Here is a 19921-nt window from a genome sequence, read left to right on the forward strand (position 1 = left end):
CTTCCCTCTCTTTCCACCCCTTGACTAATCCTATATTTCCTAAACATTCCACTCTCCTGCCACCGCAACCCTTGCTATTGAGTTACCCGACTATCATGGAATAGCTTCCGTTATTCCCACTCATGCAATCTCAGATAGCCCCCGCTACTACTAGAAGGATTCCGTCTGTGACAAATGAATGTCTATTTACTCATCTCAATCATAAACGAGGGAGAAGACGATATACAGAGACGTAGGATTCACACGTGGCAGATATACTTTGGAATATTGTCCTAACCCCACAGTTGATCTCCTCTACCCCCTCTACCCCCACCTTGTCAGCAGATACTTGAAAGGTTCGCATCCCCCGTCCATCCCCTCCCCCCCACCCTCCACTTCCCATCTCCCTCCCCTCCCCCCCCCATCCCCCCATTAGTATTGATTAGTATCATTAGATCTGTTGCCTATTGCTGGTCACCACCATTGTTATTATTACTATTACAATTATTATTAGTATCATTATTACTATTATCATTACTATTACTATTCATTACCCCTCATTGTTAGTCTCTCCTGACATCCCTCTATCTTTTTCCCCCCAATAATGTTTGGTCCCACAAATATTGATATACGTGCCAAGTACCTACAGCTGTATCTCAGGTGACACTCATGCGCTTCCTCTAGATCATGTTATTCACGAATTGTTGTCCTATAGCCTTATTCATGTGGACTAATTTCCTTTTTCGCTCTATAAGGTTGTGTTATGTCATATTGTATTTTCTTGGCATGTTATCTACTGTTAAACGCCATAAAAAAAGTACAACACAAAAAAAAGTCAACCACCACCCTGCTGCTGCTTTTTTTTTTTCCCCCTCCAGATGCCTCCTCGCATTGATTGTTATTTGCCCAGATTCACTCTGGAACCAGCCTTGAATGGCTAGCAATCACCAAGCGGTGCAAAAAGGCCAGGTCTCAGTGCTGAAATCCCCTGACTGCAAGCCTCATAGGGGGCATTACAGCCTTCTCGAGAAATGAGCGTATCAAAGCAGCTTACGGACAGTTCCCAGTCTAGGAGCAGTTTGAGTATTGTGGTAAATGGTTTTGTATGTTATGCGGGCTGTTAAAAAAGGGGCTAGGGGTTCTATATACAGCCAGTGATGAGTGTTTAGAAGTGGTGTGAAGCACCGAAAATTACCAGAAAAGGTCCCAGAGGGGTAATCGGAGATGAATCCACCACCATGATAGGGCCTCCATCTAGCTTGAATTAGATTCTGACAGGTATGTTGTCTCTCTGCTGCTTTTGATCAGTTCAATATGGCCAGTTTCCCTTGGCCTTCCTTGCCACTCTACCAGCTCCTTAAAGATTGGCACCTTGCATTCACCATTGTGGCCCCCCCTCACAATGCCTCCTATTTGCTGCTGCAGCAGCCTGCCCGGAGGTAATCCCTGGACCGTCCAACTCCTCGAGGCGAGCTGCACTCAGCTTTGTCCGGGAGGTCTGCGAAAAACCACCATTCGCCGAGCAGTTGCTGTGTAGGTCACTGCTACACATTTCTGGGAACAGTTTGAGGATAAAGAAGGTTGCGGACTTTCTGTCCCACTAGATTTAGTGCCAATCTACTGCATTCAGCATGCCCAACTCAGCGTGTCAGGATTAGTGCCGGCCAGCCGCAGCTCCTCCCCGCACTACTGATAGAGGAATCGGTGACTCCCCCATATGGCCACCTGCAATCCACCTCGGTCAGCTTCAGTCAGCACCTCAAGCCTGACGCTTGCACTAAGATCCAAACTAGCTAGAATGTTTGCCGTTTCTTTGCATTCATAAACCTGTTGCCTGTGCTTCCAGGGAGAGAGGGGAGAGCGCTGAGTGCTTAAACTGCAGAGCATGCCTGCAGTCCCCATTACCAATTGAAACATCAGGGAATCCAAGTTAAAGTAGGGGCTACCCGGAGGAACCACAACGCTCAGTTAAGGATGGGATCCAAGGCCATAGAACTGCTGGGAGGCTGGAATGGTCTAGCAGACAAGAGGGAGTGCGATGGGCCAGAAATAGAGAAATGAGGAGTCTCTAGATCCCCAGCTGGTGGATTTGGGATCCTACCCTTTATTGCTGGAGCTAACGGATGGCAATATTGAGTTGCAACATATATCAACGGGGAAGCAACTGCAAGCTCAGTAAAATCTAGACAATACCTGCTGTTCTCAAAGCCTTTGAAAACTACTAGGGGGTTGGTATCAGCTGTCAGTCACCAGGGGTTAAGTCAGCAAGTTCTACTGAGTTTCCAGAGCTTTTAGATGAGCCAGCAGATCTTCAGGGTAGACCCCAAGTAGCAGAGGGGGAGAGATGACTAACCCCTCCCATGCAGCAGGAGGCCCCTCAAGCAACCTAAGGCTTCTACATGGAGGCATGTAAAGTACACATTCAGGCTTTCTCAAAACATGGAGACATTTTGAGGGGTCAAAATATGCAAAAGGAACAGGGGACGCAATGCTGTGCACAATCAGTCTATTAAAAGCTTGCTTAATACTATCTTATTGGAAATAAGAGTTCTGAAGGTCTCAGAGGCTAATTAAATCGCTACTCTCCATGAAAGATCAAAATTGAAGAGGATATGATCCGATTCACCAAGCGACTGAAAGAGGCCAAAACTAGAATCTCTGATTTAGAGGACAAAATGATATCCATGCAGAAATATCTGCTCCAGCTTGAAAAAAATAAATGCCTTCTGGGAAGTAATGTCGACTATTTGGAGAATTACAACTGGTGGTCTAATCTCCCAATTGTAGGAGTCCCAGAGTGGTGTGAAGGACAGCTGATGACCCAGGTGGACTCATTGATCAAGAAAGCAACGCTTGAACTGGTGGAGGATTTGACTATCACTAGGGCTCATAGAGTACAACCTCAATGATCCCCTAGCATTAACCTCTTAGCTGCTGGGCCTTTTCCCCCCCAGTGCTGAGCCCTTTTTTGGCTATTTGGGGTAGTTCGCGCTTAGGGCTTCATAACTTTTTGTCCACATAAGCTAACCACGCCAAATTTGCGTCCTTTTTTTCCAACATCCTAGGGATTCTAATGGTACCCAGAGTTTGTGGTTTCCCCTGGAGGAGACCAAGAAAATAGCCAAAATACAGTGAAAATTTCGTTTTTTCCAAAAAAATGGGAAAAAAGGGCAGCCGAAGAAGGCTTGTGGTTTTTTCCCTGAAAATGCCATCAACAAAGGGTTTCTGGTGCTGAAATCACTATCTTCCCACCTTTCAGGAACGGGCAGACTTGAATCGGAAAACCACATTTTCCAACACAAATTTGGCATTTTACTGGGACATACCCCATTTTTACTATTTTTGGTGCTTTCAACCTCCTTCCAGTTAGTGACAGGAATGGGTGTGAAACCAATGCTGGATCCCGGAAAGCTAAACATTTCTGAAAACTAGACAAAATTCTGAATTCAGCAAGGGGTCATTTGTGTAGATCCTACAAGGTTTTCCTACAGAAAATAACAGCTGAAATAAAAAAATATTGAAATTGAGCTGAAAACAACAGCCATTTTTCTTTATGTTTTACTCTGTAACTTTTTCCTGCGATGTCAGATTTCTGAAAGCAATATACCGTTTTGTCTGCTGGACTCTTCTGGTTGCGGGGATATAAAGGGCTTATAGGTTCATCAAGAACCCTAGGTACCCAGAGCCAATAAATGAGGTGCACCCTGCAGTTGGTTTTCATTCTATACTGGGTATACAGCAATTCATTTGCTGAAATATCAAGAGTGAAAAAGAGGTATCAAGAAAACCTTTGCATTTCCAAAATGGGATCAAGATAAGGTTTTGAGGAGCAGTGGTTATTTGCACATCTCTGAATTCCGAGGTGCCCATACTAGCATGTGAATTGCAGGGCATTTCTCAAATAGACGTCTTTTTTACACACTCTCTTATATTTGGAAGGAAAAAATGTAGAGAAAGATAAGGGGCAATAACACTTGTTTTGCTATTCTATGTTCCCCCAAGTCTCCCGATAAAAATGATACCTCACTTGTGTGGGTAGGCCTAGCGCCCGCGACAGGAAATGCCCCAAAACACAACGTGGACACATCCCATTTTTTGACAAAATACAGAGCTGTTTTTTGCAAAGTGCCTACCTGTAGATTATGGCCTCTAGCTCAGCCGGCACATAGGGAAACCTACCAAACCTGTACATTTTTGAAAACTAGAGACCTAGGGGAATCCAAGATGGGGTGACTCGCGGGGCTCTGACCAGGTTCTGTTACCCAGAATCCTTTGCAAACCTCAAAAAGTGGCTAAAAAAACAAGTTTTCCTCACATTTCGATGACAGAAAGTTCTGGAATCTGAGAGGAGCCTCAAATTTCCTTCCACCCAGCGTCCCCCCAAGTCTCCCGATAAAAATGATACCTCACTTGTGTGGGTAGGCCTAGCGCCCGCGACAGGAAATGCCCCAAAACACAACGTGGACACATCACAGAAAACAGAGCTGTTTTTTGCAAAGTGCCTACCTGTAGATTTTGGCCTCTAGCTCAGCCGGCACCTAGGGAAACCTACCAAACCTGTACATTTTTTAAAACTAGAGACCTAGGGGAATCCAAGATGGGGTGACTCGCGGGGCTCTGACCAGGTTCTGTTACCCAGAATCCTTTGCAAACCTCAAAAAGTGGCTAAAAAAACAAGTTTTCCTCACATTTCGATGACAGAAAGTTCTGGAATCTGAGAGGAGCCTCAAATTTCCTTCCACCCAGCGTCCCCCCAAGTCTCCCGATAAAAATGATACCTCACTTGTGTGGGTAGGCCTAGCGCCCGCGACAGGAAATGCCCCAAAACACAACGTGGACACATCACAGAAAACAGAGCTGTTTTTTGCAAAGTGCCTACCTGTAGATTTTGGCCTCTAGCTCAGCCGGCACCTAGGGAAACCTACCAAACCTGTACATTTTTGAAAACTAGAGACCTAGGGGAATCCAAGATGGGGTGACTCGCGGGGCTCTGACCAGGTTCTGTTACCCAGAATCCTTTGCAAACCTCAAAAAGTGGCTAAAAAAACAAGTTTTCCTCACATTTCGATGACAGAAAGTTCTGGAATCTGAGAGGAGCCTCAAATTTCCTTCCACCCAGCGTCCCCCCAAGTCTCCCGATAAAAATGATACCTCACTTGTGTGGGTAGGCCTAGCGCCCGCGACAGGAAATGCCCCAAAACACAACGTGGACACATCACAGAAAACAGAGCTGTTTTTTGCAAAGTGCCTACCTGTAGATTTTGGCCTCTAGCTCAGCCGGCACCTAGGGAAACCTACCAAACCTGTACATTTTTGAAAACTAGAGACCTAGGGGAATCCAAGATGGGGTGACTCGCGGGGCTCTGACCAGGTTCTGTTACCCAGAATCCTTTGCAAACCTCAAAAAGTGGCTAAAAAAACAAGTTTTCCTCACATTTCGATGACAGAAAGTTCTGGAATCTGAGAGGAGCCTCAAATTTCCTTCCACCCAGCGTCCCCCCAAGTCTCCCGATAAAAATGATACCTCACTTGTGTGGGTAGGCCTAGCGCCCGCGACAGGAAATGCCCCAAAACACAACGTGGACACATCACAGAAAACAGAGCTGTTTTTTGCAAAGTGCCTACCTGTAGATTTTGGCCTCTAGCTCAGCCGGCACCTAGGGAAACCTACCAAACCTGTACATTTTTTAAAACTAGAGACCTAGGGGAATCCAAGATGGGGTGACTCGCGGGGCTCTGACCAGGTTCTGTTACCCAGAATCCTTTGCAAACCTCAAAAAGTGGCTAAAAAAACAAGTTTTCCTCACATTTCGATTACAGAAAGTTCTGGAATCTGAGAGGAGCCTCAAATTTCCTTCCACCCAGCGTCCCCCCAAGTCTCCCGATAAAAATGATACCTCACTTGTGTGGGTAGGCCTAGCGCCCGCGACAGGAAATGCCCCAAAACACAACGTGGACACATCACAGAAAACAGAGCTGTTTTTTGCAAAGTGCCTACCTGTAGATTTTGGCCTCTAGCTCAGCCGGCACCTAGGGAAACCTACCAAACCTGTACATTTTTTAAAACTAGAGACCTAGGGGAATCCAAGATGGGGTGACTCGCGGGGCTCTGACCAGGTTCTGTTACCCAGAATCCTTTGCAAACCTCAAAAAGTGGCTAAAAAAACAAGTTTTCCTCACATTTCGATGACAGAAAGTTCTGGAATCTGAGAGGAGCCTCAAATTTCCTTCCACCCAGCGTCCCCCCAAGTCTCCCGATAAAAATGATACCTCACTTGTGTGGGTAGGCCTAGCGCCCGCGACAGGAAATGCCCCAAAACACAACGTGGACACATCACAGAAAACAGAGCTGTTTTTTGCAAAGTGCCTACCTGTAGATTTTGGCCTCTAGCTCAGCCGGCACCTAGGGAAACCTACCAAACCTGTACATTTTTGAAAACTAGAGACCTAGGGGAATCCAAGATGGGGTGACTCGCGGGGCTCTGACCAGGTTCTGTTACCCAGAATCCTTTGCAAACCTCAAAAAGTGGCTAAAAAAACAAGTTTTCCTCACATTTCGATGACAGAAAGTTCTGGAATCTGAGAGGAGCCTCAAATTTCCTTCCACCCAGCGTCCCCCCAAGTCTCCCGATAAAAATGATACCTCACTTGTGTGGGTAGGCCTAGCGCCCGCGACAGGAAATGCCCCAAAACACAACGTGGACACATCACAGAAAACAGAGCTGTTTTTTGCAAAGTGCCTACCTGTAGATTTTGGCCTCTAGCTCAGCCGGCACCTAGGGAAACCTACCAAACCTGTACATTTTTGAAAACTAGAGACCTAGGGGAATCCAAGATGGGGTGACTCGCGGGGCTCTGACCAGGTTCTGTTACCCAGAATCCTTTGCAAACCTCAAAAAGTGGCTAAAAAAACAAGTTTTCCTCACATTTCGATGACAGAAAGTTCTGGAATCTGAGAGGAGCCTCAAATTTCCTTCCACCCAGCATCCCCCCAAGTCTCCCGATAAAAACGATACCTCACTTGTGTGGGTAGGCCTAGCGCCCGCGACAGGAATGGATCACACAAGGGTCAATGGTAGTCCTTGCTTGAGGTCTACTGTTAACCCTGGAGTGATTCATTCCTGAAGCAGGCACTAGGCGCAGGCACACAAGCGGGGTTGTGTTTTTATCAGGACAAGTGGGGAAACACTGGGTGGTAGGAATTTTGAGGATACCTGCAGATCCCTGGACTTCTGCTCATTGGAATGCAAGGAAAATGTGTTTTTTAAGCACATAATGTAATTTCAAGGGGATTCTGGGTGAAGGAAAACTGGTGAAAGCCATGCAAGTCCTGCACCCTTGGTCTCCCCTGGTACTAGTTTGTTAAAGTTAACCCACCACTCACACTGGTTGGTTTTAGCACCTCCAGAAATTATGGTTTTAAAGCATGATTACTTATCAAAGTATCTGAATGTTGAAACCAAGCCTTCTGAAGGTGGGCCATAAAGCCGCGTCCAGGCACCAACCTCTTTATGGTCCATTCACACGCCATTCACGCACAACAAACAACCCTTTCATATCGCCAGCCACGGGCCCAATCCAATCAATCACTCCACTCACATTAACTTACCGCTGCCAGACAAGGGCCCATCACATTCACACGCCACAGAACGGATTAAGTTTGACTACATTTTACCACCTGTCAAGTAACTGCCTCCTTCTTCCTTAACATTACCAAATGCATGCGTAACAAACCTTTACTAATGACTCCTGTGACAGCAACCTGAGGCTCAGGAAGACATGTTTTTCATGCGCCTTTAGCGCACTCTCTGTGCTAAATCCAACTCCTTCCAGTTTGTGGATGCAAGTTGGGGGTGTCCGAGTATGCCGTACAAAGCGATTCCTCGAACTGAGTGAGCATATCTACCTTTGAAACTAAGGGAGACATGCTGGGGATTTCTCATGCTGTTACCTAAAGAGAAGGTCATAGGCTACCTGCCTCCTTCTTCCTTAACATTACCAAATGCATGCGTAACAAACCTTTACTAATGACTCCTGTGACAGCCACCTGAGGCTCAGGAAGACATGTTTTTCATGCGCCTTTAGCGCAATCTCTGTGCTAAATCCAACTCCTTCCAGTTTGTGGATGCAAGTTGGGGGTGTCCGAGTATGCCGTACAAAGCGATTCCTCGAACTGAGTGAGCATATCTACCTTTGAAACTAAGGGAGACATGCTGGGGATTTCTCATGATGTTCCCTAAAGAGAAGGTCATAGGCTATGGAAAAGGGTAGTGTTTGGTACATAGGGGAGTCCATGAGAACGTAGCATATGTCCCAGCCAACATTATGTGCAGTGATGTGACTATAATGCACTTATACAGCAAACTGAACATCTACTAAGTTCTGATGGAGGATGAACATGAAAAGCAGGTCAAACACTGACCTATACAAGTCATTCTCCTTTAGTGCTGGGATGGCACCAATGGGTTTGAATCCATAGGTGTAGATGATGTACATCTGTACTACCTTTACTATCTGCCTTCTACCTGTGCAATAACCCTGTGAAGGCACTCCTACCATAAGCTTTCCTTACCCATCCATGTCTCTGTTCTCATCAGAGTCCTGGCTAATCCTGTATAATAGCCAAGTGAACCTATACTAGTTTGTGGAAGCAAGTTGGGGGCTTCCAAGTATGCCATACAAAGTGATTTCTCGAACTGAGAGAGCATATCTACCGTTGAAAGTAAGGAAGACATGCAGGTGAAGAAAGGGTACTCCGTGGCAATGTGGCATATGTTCTGTCTACTAGTATATGCAGTAGGGGGAAGAAAATGCATGTTAATTGAACAGAACACCGACCACGCCAAAAGGAAGTCCATGATGAAGTAAAATTCTGTGGCTCCTTGCCTAACGAAGCAGTGGCCCATGGACGTTCGGTATCCATGCACTGCCACTGAAAGGATTACCCAACAGCAGCTCAACCTCAGTCGATTTCCCAGAACTTTGCTTTAGTATGATACAACGTAAAGCAAGTAGGGATACAGAGGCCTGGTTGTGATGGACACTGGGGACAGTAATACCGACTCTCCTGCCGCTTTCCATGCTTTGAGCACACTTTACAGCGACGACATGGGCGATCCTTTTTGGGTGTTTTAGGTATGCGATCAGCAAAGTGTCGCTCCTGCAGCCTTGCCACATCCTCCAGAACATATGAGGTGGAGGCTGCTGCTTCTTCAGTAACAGCAGTGAGGCTTTCAATTACAGACAACTGGAAGTCAAGGAAAGTCATGAGTCTTCCTGTTGTTGTCTGACGGTAAACAACATACGCATTATATGTTGCCATCTGAATCAGGTGGGTAAACAGTTTCTTGTACCAAGTGCGAGTTTTACGACACGCATTGTATGGTTGAAGAACCTGGTCGTTCTTGTCCACTCCACCCATGTACTTATTGTAATCAAGTATACAGATGGGCTTGTGGACTTCGGCCATCTGACCCCAAACCGTGATGGGAGAAGTGCTCTCATCATGAATTGTAGTGAGCACGTATACATCACGTCTATCTAGGAACTTGACTGCGAGCAGTTCGTTAGAACGCAATGCAGTACTCTGTGATTTCTGGAGCTTCTTGCAAACAAGCTCCCGCGGGAATCCTTTGCGGTTACAACGAACTGTACCGCAGGCCACAGTGCCAGCTTTGTAGAGCTCACTGAACAGCTCTACTCCTGTATAGAAATTGTCCACATAAAGGTTATAACCTTTGTGAAGAAGTGGATGGACAAGTTCCCATACAATCTTACCTGTGACCCCTAACGTGGGAGGGCAACCTACAGGGTTTAGGGTAGAATCCTTCCCTGTATACACTCTCAGGCTGTACACATAGCCAGTAGAGCTCTCACACAGCATGTACAGCTTTATGCCATAGCGAGCTCTTTTGCTCGCAATGTACTGTCTGAAAAGCAGCCGTCCTTTGTACAGGATCAAGGACTCATCGACTGCTATATTCTTTCCAGGAGTATAGATCTCTGGAAACCTGGCAGACAAATGTTCCACGACAGGCCGAATTTTGAACAACCTGTCATGATCTGGATGGTCCCGGGGCAATGCAGCAGAATTGTCATTGAAATGCAGCATGCGCTGCAGTAGCAAAAAACGATCTCTGCTCATGTATGGTGCGAAGATGGGAGTTACCCAAACCGTGCGAGTCGTCCAGTAGGACTGCAAGGTGGGTTTCTGTACTAACCCCATTTTGAGGGTAAGGCCCAAAAATATCTTCAACTCCGCCAGCGAAGTGGGAGTCCACTGGCGTGCCCTAGAACGGGGCCCTAGAGTGCCTCCGCGCTCCCTCAGAAATTGGTCTGCACGCAAATTTGTTTGCTGCACAACTTTCTGAAGAAAGTCAACATCCAAAAACAGATAGATGTAGTCGACTGGCAAAAAGTTAGCTGTATCGACTTTACATCCAGCGTCACCAGTAAAAGGTGGAATTTGGGGCTGAACCAAACAGGGGGGCTGCCAAGAGAGCACTCGTTCTGTGCTTGCGGCAGCAAGCACATGCTCTCTGGGTTCGGCTAACCCAATGTGGTCCCGCTGCCCAGAATGTGCTTGCGAAGGGACAGCACGGATGTCGTCATTGTCTCCTTCAGACTCACTGGAAGAGGTGTCGTCAGATGGGACTCCGCCGACTGAAAAATCACTCCCAGAATCTGCCCCATTGTCCTCTCCCTCAGATGCTGTCTCAGTGTCTGCTGTCTCAGTCTCTGAGCCTACATCAGAACTGTCCTCCATAACCCGAGCTAGGGCTTGATCAGCAGTCATCCAACGAGACGCCATCTCTGCAACTGGCTAAACTGTCCCTCTAAATTACTATCCTACGTAGAAGGCAGATAGTCACAAAATTGCTTGTTGGTATGTTTGTTGTGTACAACAGGAAATGTCGTCACCTTACCTTCGCTTCTTCTCCAATTCTGCAGATTCTCTGAAAACACTGAAAAAAACAAAAAAAGAATGTATTACTTCACCTTACCACACACCCTGTGCAACAGTCATTTTTGGTGCTCTGCCTCCCATTACCTCCTCTTCTAATTCCCTCAGTACTATCCAGCAAAACTGCCACTACAGAAAAGACATGCATGCATGCATATTGTGTGTATATATATATATATATATATATAATAATATATATATATTTATATGTTTAGAAACAAAGTGGTTGAAGGGTTGCTGGGCGGCACACTTCACTGCCGGTGCCCAGTGACAGGGAAGACCAATCTAGAAATTATCTAATGCCGAAAAATTTCACCGCACTCCATGAAGTACAAATAAACGTGTATTTTATTGCAGTCAATAACCACCAACGTGTTTCAACTCACCAAGGAGTCTTGATCACGGTCCTCCGGAGTGCGGTGAAATTGTTCACCATTATAAAACAACACACACAAGAATAACAAGCATTTACAATGCAATGGGTCTCGCATCTGCTCGAGTTAGAGCTATTAGCGTTATAAACTCCTAACCCAACTTTTCTTGCCACATAAATTGATAATTTAAAGTTAAACTCTTTCACATAAGAGAGCCGATTCACAGCGCCATGGCCACCATGAGCATCATGTGAAGAGTTACACAAAAGGAAAAGAAGTTCGCTCGCAGTTAAACGTAACAGCAAAAGTGCAATTAGCCATGTACCAGGGGCCAAGGCGGTAGCAAAACCTCCCCAAGGAGGGACAAAGGTAAATCATTTTCCAATGCCATCAAAGGAGTGGTAGTGATGGGCGTGAGGTGGGCGTTGTTAGAAGCCCAGATACACACCAACAAGTCAGAAAAGCAGCACATGGACGCTGCAATGCTTGTCCTGAAAAAAATATATATATCTATCTATATATATATATCTATATAGATATATATATATATATATCTATATAGATATATATATCTATATAGATATATATATGTGTATACATATATACACATATATATGAGACTCATGTCACAAATCTTTTTCTTTTTATACATGTGTGCTTGCCCTCGGCAAAGCACACATGTATAAAAAAAAAAATGGCCCCATTGATGGTCACCCTAAGGGCTGACCACCAACAATTTGTTTTTTTTTGTTTTTTTTTACCCTGGGGGGGCGATCGGCCTCCCCAGGCAAAACTACGTTTTTTTTTTTTCCCCTGGGGTCGGCCCGTGTTCCAAGGGCCGACCCCGCCATTTTATTTTTATTTTTTTTATTTCTTTTTTTTTGTGGGGGGCGCGATCGCCCCCCAAAACAGTATAAATAATTAAAATATTGCCGGGGGGGGGGTGGCCCTTTTACGAGGGGGCCGACCCCCCCAAAGAAGATCCCTGGTGCCTAGTGGCGTTTCCTGGCCGTGGATCGCAGCCGCGCTGCGATCCACGGCCAGGAAACGGTGCCAGGGAGGCATCGATGGAAAGGGGAGAGCCTCCCCTTTCCATCGATGCCTCCCTGGCATCTGGGGAGGCCGTTTTGGCCTTTTTTTCCCCACCGGAGAAGGAAAGAACGCTTACCTCCGTCTCTCCTTCTCCGGTGGGGAAAAAATGTGACGTCAGCGCGCCTCGTGGCGCGCTGACGTCATAAGGGGGCGGGAGGGGGGTGGGATGGAGACGCGGAAGCTCTTCCGCGTCTCCTACGGTAAAAAAAAAAAAAAAAAAAAATCCTCCGGTGCATTGCACCGGAGGATTTTTAACCCCCTCCCTGGTGTCGGCCACTGGTCGTGACCCGCACCAGGGAGGGAGTGTGGGCGTCGGCCAGTGGCCGACGCCCGCATTTAACGGGTTAAGCATCCTTGCACAATATTGGTGAACTTTGCTGATTTCCATGTAAAGGAGTACATTCTGTCCAGGACCATAGAAAAGAGAAGCTTCTCAACTATGGAAACTCCCCATTTCCCGATCTTTTTGGATATGTCCGCATCCGTAGCAAGGCGATGAAAAGAATTTGTCAACAGTCAAAGCTCAAATTTCTGGTGAAAAAACAATTTGATCTTTTCTCCACTATTGGTGAAGTGCAACAGCTTCTCCAGATATTATCAAATTAAGGCTGGGCTCTACGACAGACTTGAGCTGTTTCAGGACATATTGTTCCATCTGCTGTAGCCTTCTTTGATGAGTGGGGTGTTTTCCAGTGGGTGGGGGTGGACCTTCCCTTATCAGGGTGTGAGTGCAGTGGAGTAGAGTGGGGTGCAGTGTAGAGCAGAAGGGCACAGGGTTTTTAGGACTGGTGCGGTGTGTGTGGAAGGGGCAGTTATAGGGAAAAGAAAAGAAAAGATTGAGCTCTATCAAAGTAGTTGTATTGAAAGGAGGGCGAGAAGGGCTGATGACAGCAGATCATTGTTATTTGGTAATGGGAAATTTAAGGATTATCTCCGGTAATGCAAATGTTATCCTTAACAAGCACAAATATGAGGGACTCATATGATGGCTAATGTCACTCTCTCCAGAAGTAATTTTTATACAAGGAACTCATCTGCAGATTAATGCTCCTAAAATTTGTATTCCCAAGAGGTATTCTCATGCATATTTCGCTTCAGGTGGGGTGGCAGCAAGGGGTGCAGTGATTTGTCTAGGCAATGGCATTGACTAGAAGGTAAGAGAAGTGATTAGGGATCCTCGTGGCAGAGGGTTGAATCGGTCCATGGCTCCCTCCTCAATTTAGTGAATTACTATGGTCCTATTAGCAACAAGGTTGAATCTCTATTAGCCATTTATACTATCACCATGGAGGCAGAGGGCCCGTTGATCTTGGGAGTGGATTTTAATTTTATTCAGGATCTATCTTTAGATACATCCAGTAGGCTAAAAACAGCTGAAACCCAAGTGTAAGAAACTGATTTCTGCACTAAAAACAGACTTCAGTCTTTTAGACCATTGGCGGGTTGAGCATCCTTGTATAGCACAGTTTAGATGCTTTTTGCCATTCCAGTCCCATAAGAGAGCAGGGTCCGAGGCTTGGTCAAATGCTTTTTCGGATCATTTGGTGGTCTGAATCTCGAAAGAATTAACTACTCCCTCAAGAACAGGGTCTAGGTGGCAGCTTGATAGGGCTTTATTAACCAATCAGAAATGGCTTGAAGATATGCAGACATTCACATCTGAGTTTTTTGTAATTAACAGAAATACAGCCTTGTTTTTTTCTGTCTGGGAACCTTTTAAGGCCGCGGCAAGTGGGTGTATCATTGTCCATAAAGCCAATCAAAACAAAGAGCACATTAGGCAAATAAAGGAGCTACAGTCAGAGGTTGATTCCGCTATGAGTGCTATTAATAATTTGCAGAGTGACTGATACTTTGGGAAGGGTTTTGAGAAGGCGTAACAAAATCTAAAGGATTTTTTATATTATTAAAAGAAATTAATAACTCTAAAGCCTATCAGCAACAATTGTATGAGGCAGGCCAGCAGATCTGGAAATTCTTAGCTTGGTTCACACAGATTAAGCATAACAAATATGCTGTTAGGAAAATCGAAGACCCGGCCACTCAAAGAATGGTATAAAAAAAGGATGAAGTTGCTTCTGTCTTTTTACAAAATGACACACAGCTTTGTGAAACTATATATAAGTTGTCTTCATCACCCATAGCACAGTATTTTATTTTGTTAAGATTGCAGCAACTCCCGACCTCTATGGCTATGGCAGTGATGGGGAAAATAACAGTCTGAGGTTTTTGAAGTTTTTGGTCAAATGCCTAACGCAAAATCGTGTGGTAATGATACCTTCCACTCCAAATTTTACAAGCTGTTTGCGCAAAGCAATTGGTCCCCTTTCTAATTAATTGTTTAATTTTATATAGGAAGGTAGGGTAGTTCACCCTTCCTTTAAGGAATCCACTATAGTTAGCTTTGTGAAAAAAGGTAAATTGCCATCAAATGTCAATTCCTATACACCCACTAGCCTGCTCAATGCGGACTTTAAGCTCGTGACTAAATTAATGGGGTACACGTATATCCCTATGGGCTAAGAGCTGATTCATAAAGACCAGAAAGTGTTTGTTTCCATTCGCCTTATGGAAGCAAATACAAGCTTTTTGATTCATGCAATAGATTTCTTCTTGTCTAACCAAACATCTGCAGCAGCAATTATGGTTGACGCTGAGAGGGTGTTCGACCTGGTTGAGAGGGACACATTATTCCTTTGCTTAGCGACATTTAGCTTCCCCTTGGAATTTGTCACTATGCTGAAGAGCTTGTACCAGGGGGCGCAGGCCAAGGTAGTAGTGAATTTGGTGTTGAGGGTAAGGTGTCTATCAACAGGGGCCCAATCAGGGATAACACCTGTTCCCAGTACTTTTTGCTCTTTTTACTGAACAGTTAGCGGTTAAACTTCGTAGTACACCAAGGATAGGAGCACCGGTGGAGGGGGATGTCTAAATTATAGTTCTTTGCAGGCGATAGGATTTTATATCTTAAGCCCGAGCAAGCTAATGTACAAGGGGGTTTTCAACCTGTTAAAGGGAATACACAGACATTGGGGGGGTACAAGGGCAATCAGAGAAAGACGGAAATGTTGCATTTTAATGCACCAGTTGAATAACTACCTGTTTTTCTACAAGGTCAGGCCAGGGCTCAAAGCTTAATCAGGAGAAGCTCGCAGGGCTTTGTGGGGGCGGGGCAGAGCATGGTAGAGTGCGAGGGGGCAAATTAATTAAAAAACAATTTGATAAATCACTTATCTGCTTCGCCGCTGTTGACCCCGTGCTGCACCACTCCTCTCCTGCACTACAGGCACAGGTTCCCAGCCTTCCCTGCTGCCAATCTGAACGTAGTTATTATCGTTTTGGTGTAAAGGTTTTGCAGCTACTGCTACTGGTAGGGGAGGGAGGTGAAGCTCCTCCGCCATAGCAGAGGAGACATGCCTGGTATTTAGACGTATATGTTACTGGTAATCTTTCTTAGTTATTTCAGTTAAACTACATGCTGTGCAGAGGAGAGCACAATAATTACTTGATAGATGGTCTTTCCTCTCCTTGACATTTATTGGGAGGGTAGCATTAGTTAAGATGTCAATATTATTTATACTTCTGTTTTTGTTTTCCAATGTTCCTATCAAAATTAATAGTAGTTAGTTTCAGGAACCCAATTCCCTTTTTAGAAGTTCTGTTTAGAATAAGAAGGCCCCAAGGGCTCAATTAGCCGTCTTGCAGCTCGAGAAGGCACAGAGAGGCTCGGCACTTCTGCATATGCAGACGTATTAACAAGCATCACTTCTTGATCTAGTAGGAAGAGTACTTGAAGGCGAAGGAGCATTAGATGATTACATTTAAGGAAAATAGTGCAGGAATCCACAATTAGTTTACCAGCTTTCATTAAAAAAATTGCTAAATTGCCAAAGAAAACAAGAAATAAGACAGTTCTGCAGTTGGTGTATAGGATAACAGCCTTATACAAATATTACCAGATCCCAGCTGTTAAAATGGGGTATTTGGCTGGCAGTTAGGTTGTCCAAGCAAGGACCCTCACTCTAGTCAGAGTAAGTCACACACAATCCAAATTATCCTGCGCCCACCCTCTAGTAGCTTGAGACTGAGCAGTTAGGCTTCAGTTAAAAGGCAATGTGTTAAGTATTTGTGCAAAAATCATGCAATAACACAGTGTAAACACCACAAAAATACACCACACAAGTTTAGAAAAATATAGAATATTTATCTGAATAAAATAAGGTCAAAACAATCAAGATTGAATAAGTACACGTTGAAATATCACTTTAAAGAATGATAAAAAGAGTCTTAAGTTCCTAAAAGCAATAAGTGTCTCTTGCAAGCACAAAGTACCTGGTTTGCGTCTAAATTATTCGCACCGGACCACAGAGGAGGAGATGCGTGGAAAACGGGGAGGTGTGAGTTGGTTTCTCCGGCACACACAGACGATGCGTCAATATTTTTCATGCAGTCAGGGCCTTGCATCGATTTCCGGCGTGCAGATTTGGATCCTCTTCGGGTTGTGGGTTATTCGGACACCCTGAGGACGATGCGGAAAAATCCGGGACGTGTAGGACGAAGTTACAGGAGGTTCATCGATCCAGTGGGCAATGCCAGGAAATTTCTGTAGAACGGCAGGCGCTGCATTGATTCTTCTCGCAGGAAGTTGGGCTGCGTCGCACCAGCTGGGCTATGCGTTGATCTAGCTGGCCGCGCGTCGGCGTTCTGGTTGCAACGCTGGCGCTGCGTCAATCTCCACTCGGGGAGCCGGGCCGCGTTGTTCTGTTTCGGCATGCAGTGATTTTCTCACCACAATGCAGGCTGTGCGTCGTTTCTGACAGGCTGTGGATCGAAATTTCTCCGCACAAGGAGTTCTTTGCAGAGATTAACTCTTTTTGGTCCTGAGATGTTAGAAAACAGGAGGCAAGCTCAATCCAAGCCCTTAGAGACCACTTCTCAGCAGAGCCAGACAGCTGCAAGGCAGCAGAGCAACAGCAGGGCAGCAGACCTTTGCAGAAAAGCAGTCATATATTCTATACATTCCAAAAACTAAGTAATGTCTGGAAGGGGCTATTCTCCACAATAAGTAAAGGAGTAAAAACCACTATGGTCCCCAATGCTAGTCTAGCACTTTTTGAGGTGTCAAAGAGAGCCGGAGAACCAGTAAGGCAGACCAGATTTTTATCTCAATTGCATTAACCACAGCCTTGTCCCATATTCTTCAAAACTAGAGGACTAATCAGATCCCTACATTTCGGAGTTGGTGAGAGAAAATGGTAAAGAGAAAATAATTTGAATAAGTTTATGAAAAGCATGTGGGAGGATATAATAGGTTGGGAGATATCTGGTACCATTCTGAGACCTTGAATGTATTTTCGTGCTGGTCAGTTCCACTTACAAGGCTGTTGCACTTTATTGTAATCTATAATATCATCATGCTTCTTGAAGCATATTGCGATATACAATTTGAACTTTATAGCAGGGTTTCCCTAGCTGCTTCTTCTGAATCATATCTCCCCATTTCTTTCTTTGATTGTTTTTTTTAAATACTAAATTTATATATTATCTGGCTGTTAAGGTTGGTTAAGCACAGGTGGCACCACTGTGGCGGATTTACTCATGGCCCAAGATTGTCCTGAATCATTATATTGCTTTGGGGTGTTCAATTTAAAATCTATGCACTGAATGCTTTTTGGGCGATATACATTTGTCATGTTAGAAACTGTTATTTATGCTGTGGTCCCGCCCTACAGCAAGATTTCAAAATCAGTAACCTGCAATGACATATGTTTTGGTCTTTGATTAATGTTTTTGTCCCATTGGCTGTATGAGCTCAAATAAATACAACATAAAAAAAGGAGTAAGAAGTAATTTCTTTAAGGAAAATGTTGACTAGGTTCAATCGTTGGTCATAGTGTGGATGGCATTCAAAATAGCGGTAAAAGGCTCAATTATATTTCGTACAATGGGTAAACAAGGATGCTTCTCCAAGTAGCCAGAGATGCCAAAGATGTATTAATGACATTGGAACAAAAATATTTTCTTCAAGGAAATCAAGTTGCTTGCAAGGCAAATTCTCCCACTAATGTGCAAAACTAGCTCATACTGAAACAAACATTGTTTTGCTAAGAGTCCAGATAATAGCCCTTATTATAACCCTTGCGGTGGGTGATAAAGTGGCAGTAATAGTCAACAGGCTGGAGGTAAGTACCGCCAAATTATGACCATGGCGGTGACAACTCCCATAGACAGCCATTGTACCACACCAACCGCCAGGGTGGAAACAACAGCCAGGCGGGAGACAAAGTACCACCCACCATATTATGACACTGCAATCCGCCACCTTTTCTGGGGCGGTACCAACGCCAACAAAAGCCTGGTGGAAACAGAGCTCAGAAGTGAAAGGACTCCCCATTGGAGACACAGGGAAGAACCACGCCACCATGGAACCAGAACTGCAAGTTTTCCCGATGATATTCTACATCGTGCTTCACCTATAACACCAACGCACACAAAGACGACGAAGGTGAGTACAGCCGCCTAGCACACAAGGGAGGGAGGGAGGAAAACGAGAGTGACACACACACACAAAACACACCCGACACACACACACCCCATACACACAACCAGTTGCACACGTAAACCAATCGCACACTGCACACGTAAACCATTCGCACAAGACACACAGAATAATACACGGACCATAATGCTGGAGTAACGACAATGTATTAGCATAGGAAAATCCACCCCACGAACCAAATATATACAAATGTCCATAAAGGGCCAATGCCCAGTCCAAAGTCATGAGAGCACACAAGGCCACAGGGCTCATTTCAAGGCCCAACATATTCCCTGACACAGAGAACACTGCAGTGGCATCATTTTCCAAGTGGGAAGGCACCTCAGGTGGGTGAGGGGGGGCACCTCAGCCGAATACGGGAACGTTCCCACTGGTTCTGGATGGGTCAACATGCCCATTGCTTTGACCTGGGGAGTGCAAGGCCACAGTCTCTTAAGTGGTTGACTTGCCCACTGGTTCTGGAGGGGGCAACATGCCCATTGCTTTGTCCCGGGGAGTGCAAGGCCACAGTCTCTCAAGTGGTGACTTGCCCACTGGTTCTGGAGGGGGCAGCCCGCACAGTAGCCCCTGGAGGGTGGACCGCATGGCGTCCGCTGATGGTGATGGCTGCACTGTGGTGGTGGTTGGAGGAGTCTCCTGGGCAGTCCCTGCACTCACTGATGGCTGCACATTCACATCTGGCGGAGGGGGGCCGTGACAGCTGGTGGTGGAGGCAGTGTTAACCTGAAAGCTTCCACTGGCATAGAGTGCCTTGTATTCTCTTGTCCATGGGTTGGCGATCCCTGACCCTTCCTGGCAGGGGTGGGTGGGCTCTTCCCCTCTCTGCCTGGTGGTTCAGTCTCCTTCCACTTCTTCACAGCTGGTGCAGGCTTCTTCCCCTTCTTCACAGCTGGTGCAGGCTCCTTCCCCTTCTTCAAAGTTGGAGCAGGCTCCTTCCCCTTCTTCACAACTGGT

Source organism: Pleurodeles waltl, chromosome 5 (assembly GCF_031143425.1).
Source record: "Pleurodeles waltl isolate 20211129_DDA chromosome 5, aPleWal1.hap1.20221129, whole genome shotgun sequence".
NCBI lineage: Eukaryota > Metazoa > Chordata > Amphibia > Caudata > Salamandridae > Pleurodeles > Pleurodeles waltl.